The sequence below is a fragment of the Schistocerca serialis genome, chromosome 1, assembly GCF_023864345.2.
Source record: "Schistocerca serialis cubense isolate TAMUIC-IGC-003099 chromosome 1, iqSchSeri2.2, whole genome shotgun sequence".
NCBI lineage: Eukaryota > Metazoa > Arthropoda > Insecta > Orthoptera > Acrididae > Schistocerca > Schistocerca serialis.
In genome coordinates, this window is record NC_064638.1 from 105,723,697 (window position 1) to 105,731,050 (window position 7,354).

General features: G+C 33.6%; 1 non-coding gene across 1 annotated transcript; it reads left to right on the forward strand.

Annotated features, from left to right (window-relative positions):
• Positions 1-1,676: 1,676 nt before the first annotated feature.
• Positions 1,677-1,751, forward strand: Trnat-ugu (transfer RNA threonine (anticodon UGU)). The gene has a single exon. It is a non-coding gene; the product is annotated as a tRNA-Thr (tRNA).
• The last annotated feature ends 5,603 nt before the right edge of the window (positions 1,752-7,354 follow it).

Consider the following 7,354-nt stretch of genomic DNA (forward strand, 5'->3'; position numbering starts at 1 on the left):
CAAGTGGAAATATTCGACGATATACCCCACACTTTTTTTAAATCGAAATTGACCGAGAAAATAAAGGTGTTACATTACTTACTGAAGGCCCCTGGTAAAAATTGACCGAGATACTCACAAATGAATTTTACAGAACTTAAGCGACATCTGCACAGAACCACTGACGAAAAAACAGGAACAGACTGAAAAGAAAGAAGATAGAAAATATTGTTTCCCTGGCCAGCACATTCTCCAGATTTGTCACGCCGAGAGACTTGTATGCCAGCCACTGCGACTGACGAACTCTGCCGTAGAGTTGTAGCACTACAAAATGGCATAGCCAAATGTGCTATTTAAGCTGCGTTTGACTTGTTACCCAGACCGGTTACATCTTAACTGCTACCAGATGTCAGTGCAGGATACGGTAGCTGATGTGCAGTGACTAAGTTTTGTTCAAAGCGCTGGGAGAATTCATTCTATTGTTCAGAAGGGGAGGCCAACACAGTCTGATGCCCTTCGGCCGGTCAGCGATGATATAATCAAGCCGCACGCGCTAGTATCTTTCTCAACCGATTTTACAAAAATTATTCAGTAAAAAATTTCATCTGCGTTTCACTTTTAGGTTTATTTTAGGTTTATACATCATGATGATGTGCCCATCATTTCGTTAATGGTAAGAATAATTGTGATATTTACGAGGAAGTAAGACACTGCGCGAAATTCTAAAAAGTTTGCAATGAAAAATAGGGGTCACTATGATTTTGCGTTTGTGGGTATTACATAATATGCTGCTGCATATGGTATTTAGTTAACATACTGAATTTTTTTAGAGTTGGGTGGAGGTCCCTATCTGCCACCAATCTCGAGAAAACTGATCTCACGTTGCACACTCATTTGCGATCACGCCGCGCCAGCGATAAAGCCAGACTGAAATATTTAAATAAACCACTCTTTCAGAATTCTGTCGCAACTGCGTCTGCACATCATGTTAGTGACATGAGACTGTAAACACCGCCATGTTTTGGCAAAAGAAGCAAATTTTAACATGACAAATGTGTAGGTTTTACTGAAAATTCACCACTTGTAACACTTCCCGGAAGTTACAAATGGTTAACAAGCCAGTCGAAACTAAACCAGTGCACTTTTGGCGTACTTCTTGTTAGATACTAACCAAAGCTGAGGTGACAGCAGATCTTTTTGAATGGTCACATGCAAGTGTGGGCTTGGAGGGTCCCCTATTAATATTTACAAAAAATGTGAGTGTAGGCACCTGATTACAACGCCACTTCCCCTCCAGAGGAAGGAGCGCCTAATGCGAAGTGATTTTTGCATTTTCAGTGGCGTCATACAACAATATTGTCATGGAAATAAGATAAAACTGTATCTAGAGCTGAAATTAGTGCTTTGGTAAAGGTCTTACTTTCTGCGCAAAAATATTGAAAACAACATTGTCCGATTGATAATCTTTACCAGTGATCACAAATCAAGTATTTGATAAAAACGTCGATTCTTTCACACATTAGTCTCAAATAGTAGAGTAGTAAATGGGTCACTTGGGGCACTCGCAGATTATATACCGACATTTTTTCTTTTTTTTAGAAACAGATAGGTTGAGCACACAAGCCATTTACAGACTAACATTTTTTTATAAAGGGAGCGTGCAAGGGATAAGTCCCTGCAGACGCACTATCCTCTGTGCCCGTGGTGGCTCAGATGGATAGAGCGTCTGCCATGTAAGCAGGAGATCCTGGGTTCGAGTCCCGGTCGGGGCACACATTTTCAACATGTCCCCAATGAAGTGTATCAACGCCTGCTTGCAGCTAGGGTGTCTATTTAATTATCATTTCATTTTTATAAAGGGATCACATGAGTGTGCAAACCAACACACCCAAAAGTCACACAACGAACTCCAGATCATGAAATTCGTTGTCATTGTTTTTAAGCTTCTTCATTCCTTTATATTTTAGCCAAATGTTACCTTCTACAAAATATTGAAAGTCCCAACCACTAATTATGTGTTGTATCTGTTTGGTAAAATAACTTTGAATTTTCCATCCAGTTCCTTACAAATTTTCTCCCTATATGTAGTTTTGAAATATTCACTGCCATAATGTAAATACAATTAATTTACTTTTAGCTCGCTAATCTTTTTAAACAAACTAGACTTGCTTGCATTATTGAGCTTCTTCAATAGAGTGTCCATTTATGTTGAACAAAATTTTAATAAGCTTTTAAATTTTTAATCTTTATAAATATGACTAATGTGTGGGATGAATTTACATTTGACATCTTTGTTGAGAGAAGTAATAATCGAAGAGAGAAACAAGTTGAGTGCAATACATGCAAAAAAATATTTTAAACCATCATTAATTACAGAACACTTGAGAAGTCAGAATCATACTGAATGTGTTAGTGTATTACAGAGACTTTATGGAGAAGAATACGAAAAGAACTTTGATAGCTGTGAGAAAACTGATATGGAAATATGGGAGGAAACAGAAAACTCCTACTCTCTCTTTTTTATGACTGTAAAGCAAGTAGTGGATTCCAATTTACCAATTAATAATTTCCTTAAAAAACTACAAAAATATTTGAAAGTTTATTCATTACTTTTAAAAGTTTCTCACACTATAACCAAAAAGTTAGATAGCACAGAATACAACAAAATGCACTAACTACTTTATACATGGTATTAATTTTATTTTTTCATTAGAGGAGCTTCAGTAACTCTATGGCACAGTATCAACATTTTCTGGAAACACTCTTTTATCATACTGAAATGAAAATTCTTTCTTTACTTGTTTCTTGACCCGATTTATAGTATTAACATCTCTGGTTATCTTATTGAACTCTACCAGTATCATTTGTTTCACTTCACTTTCTACTAGCCGTATCATCGATTCACCATTCAACTTTTGAATATTCTTGTAATTTAGAGTGAAGCCCTTTACATTTCCCACTGTCTTTTTATCTTTTTTCTCATAAATGTAACTTTTTGGGCCTGGTGATGCCCAGTCTATAAACCAGCTATTTCCCAATTCATTAGTCCATTCACCTAACATGCAGAATGTTTCCACAGTAATTTCACCATCATCAATATATACTATAAATTCGGTATAAAAATATATGAAATATTCTCCTACTTTATCTGACGTATCATATAATCTGAATCTTGCATTTGATAGTGAATGCAACTAAAAAATATTTGTGGTTGCATTATTTTCAACATAATAATCCTTGAAATTATATTACATCTGAACCATCTGCTTGTAATAAAATTGATATCTAAGTTATCTCATCAGTCATCCAGCAGTATCTCATAAAAGTGCTGTAAAATTTTACATATTCTGTTTGACTCATATTTTGTCTTTGTCCAAATTTCCCATATAACAAATAAGATGTATCAAGCAACAGCCCGTTTTCCTGGATTTTCCTTTATCCTGTCATGAGCTAAGTCAATATCCATCTTCTCTTTAACTGTTTTGATACACTCTTCATTACTTTCAAAATTAAGTGCACTGGTCTCTAATTTTATCTTCAGAAAATATTTCACTTAATTTTTAAACAGCATATTGCTTTTATTTTTAAAATCCAAAACTTCACACACATTTAAAATTCCATATCCTTCTTCTACAGCTTTCTTTACTTCATTTCGTCCAAGTTCCAATAAAACTTGTTTCATCACCACTGTGATTGCACTTATCTACTTTTTCTTGAGCACATTTGACACACAAAGAAACAACAGTTTTTCATTTTTATCAATCTGCATACGTACAGGCAAAACAGGGTGATACAATCCTCTAGGAGCCAATACTTTACATTTTATTAAATGATACCAATTTTAGAATAATATTTCGGCCTACATATTTTTCTTGGATGTTGTTCAGGATAAAAGTCATGAAACTGTACAGTAGAATAAAGACTACATACGTCAATATATTTTATTTTTGAGCTAACACCATCTGCTTTAGTTCTTAATTTTATTGGATTTGTGCACCTACCATAAAAAGCATCTCTTGGATTCAACGGTTCAACAGTTTCAGGCAACTGCTTTAATATCTTAAGCCTATTATACTCTGCTGAGTTCAGCCAATCACATTGCTACACCAGATTGTATCCAGCATTTCGTATTTCTGTGCTTCTTCTCAAAGTCTTTTGGTAAAGGTCATCCAACGTTTCCTTATTTTTATTGTTAATGTCTCACTTTTGAAACATTTTATACATCTGTGCCAAAAATACCCATGGTATTGATAAACAGTATTAGTTTCTTTATCAAACCCATCTACTTTTGCACCTGCTATTCTTACTTCGCCACCATTATGAGCATGTTGAATGTTTTCACTGTTTAACCAAGATATGAATTCTTTACTATAATTCTCTTTCTGTTCTTTATCCAATACAGCAATTGTAGTTTTCGGTAAATATTTAGATCTGTAAACAGCCATTCAAACTCCAGCCATGGTTAAATAACAGAATGGATCAATGTTAGATATCTATAGAAATTGTTTTCTTAGTTCCAAATAGCCTCTTCTCCATATATCTACATCAGAATTAGTCTGCTCGTTAATTTCTTTCCTCATGTAGAATGTATAATTTTCTTTAACTCTGGAGCTTTGCCATTTGAGAAACGCTCCTCTATATTTTGGCTTCATAGTGTCAACACAGTGATATTCAGTATCAGGAATCGGTCCTATGTGGTTTTCATTTTCTGGCGTATTGAATAAATGTGGGAAGTAGCCTTTCTTCAGTTCTTTCAAATCAAAAGTTTTGGAAAACCACTGAGCAATCCTTGGATAAAGATACTGCTGTCTATAATTTTTATATCTAACTGTTTGATCTCCAATAACATAAGTTGAGTTCCTGGGTAGTTGGTATATGGTCTTATTGTATTTTCAACAAAGTACTTCAAAATGAATTGGGAATCGTAACCTTTTGCATAGCGAGCTATGAATGTGTGATAACTGTTCTTTTCAGATATCATCCACCTACAGAATTCATCGTGTGTCTTAAATTTATAAATAGTATCACCTTTAAAATTGTGAACAATTATGAGATTTGGAATGTGTGTTCCAGTTTCTTGAGTTGCTTAATAATCAAACCACATGTATCTCTCAGTATAGGTACAATTCACTTTCTTAGGGAAGCCTTTTTCACAACATTTAAACTCTTTACCAGTCACTACTTAATTGCATTCGAAACACTAGTAAATATATAAATCTTAGAATTTTCCATCAACATAGCAACCTTCTTTATTACAATTTGGGCAACCTTGAACTATAAAATCGTCATCAGATCTTCTTTCACAGATACCACCTTTTTGCAATATAGGTTGCACATAACATTCATGATTTCAAATTTCCACTACTTGTTTACAATTTCTACAAAGTTCAAAGCCACATTTATGTTCTTTTGACCTCAAACAAATCTTTTTGCATCCTTCACACTTGTATGCTGTATCTTCTTGCATCTATCCCAGAAATATGAATATTCCAAGAAAGCTCTGTCATACTGTTGATTACATCGAAATGTTTGTGATCTTTGTACAGATAAATCTGTATTTCTTTCTCAGGACTGCTATAGGTAATGGAGTCAAAATTTTCTGCTCCTACAACATTTATTTCGATATCCAACAATTCTTCAACATTTTTAATGTCGTCTAAAGTAAACCCTTTTTCATTGTATTCACCTAAATGTTTACATATAATTTGCCAATTTACTATTTCTGTAATTTGTATTTATGTCCTTCTCTGATTTTCTTAATTTCAGCTGAGGTTAGTCTCTTCCCAAAATATTATTTGTATGGTATGTTAAAGCCACAATTACTTCTCTAGGACAGCACACATTACCATCATTTTTAATTCTTCTTGTCTTCAGGCAGATTTATTGTCTTTTATGTCCACTACCTCTAGAAATTGCCAACATCTGAATATTAAACAGTGTATCTGCAATATCAGCAGTCTCATCAGATGTTAAGATATCTCTCATTATGCTGCACAAGACTTGAAAAGACTCTCATGTGTTATTCGATGCATTATAACCTGTAGAAATTGGATAAAACATTTATCGGTTGTTAATTGTTATTTTCAACTCATCTCCTTTCCTGAAATTACTTCTCCTTTAGCTACATCTTCCATGGAGTTGAGTGCTTTCTTTAATTAATCAGTTTTCTCACTAACAGTATCGAGTTTGGCAATGTTAGCATCGTTAAAGACAATTTTATAGTCAATAGGCCACGCTTTAAATTTTTCATTAAATCTCGATCTAATTTCTTTAATCGCAAATAAATGCTTTTTAGATGGCTCAGCCTCCTTTTCTTGCTCAAATTTCTTCCTACTAAATGGGTAAGTTTGATCTAGCCTCACTAACTTTTCCTCTCTTGGTGGGTGAGGCTTTTCAATAATATCATGATCAAATTTGTAAAAATAATTTATATTGGGTACATGCGTTGGTCTTTATTAGTCTTTTGGAATACTTCTGGATGAAATGTAAACTCTTGTAATCGAAGGGCATTAGATAACTTTGATTTCTTTAATGTATTGTGTTCTCTAGTCCCAAGACTTTTAGATCTAGCTTTGAGCTCCTTTACTCTCAAATTATCATGAGTTCTTTTGGGGGGAGGCAAATTATTTGAAACGATAAAGTAAATAAATCAACTTTTAAAAAATCTGCTGTATACTTGTAAATTATTCCTCTTCCAATAATTACGAAGTTGAGCGACTGTGAACTTTCCACAGGCTTCAGTCATTTATTAAGGAATAAACAACATTAGTTTTGCAAAAAATGAGAATTTTCATTTTCAGTTATTTTTATGTGTCTATTTTTCAGTAAAAGTTTTTTGAGATCGTTTGTAACTATTTCTTTTCCACACTTACACACAAATTTTCTTTTTTGCCTATTTTCTATTTGACAAATCTTGCATCTACTTGCGAGCTTGTCCCTAGATGTGTGACTTAAGAAAAAACATCCAAGATCTTTAATTTCTTGACAGCCAATACATTTTTTGCAATGTGGCTCTCTATTTAACGCTTGTTGTTGTTGTTTGTGAAAACGAAGGGCTATTATAATTATACATAAATTGTTTAAAACGTTCTTTTTTTATTATTATATGCATTTCTTCTAAGCATTCTATTACATTCTTTACAAATATTTGAATACTCTATAGTATAGTATTTACGCCCTTAATTTTCCTTCTATCATTAGTATTTCTACTGTGTGTTTTTTATTTCATTTATGAGTTTTTAGTACAATACACATTCCATGAAAAGCAAATTGTTATCTATAATAACACACTCTTAAGGCAATTGCAGATGGAATTCCAGGCACTAAATAATTAACAGACCATGACACCAGCTGCTGAAAAGATAAATTGTAATTT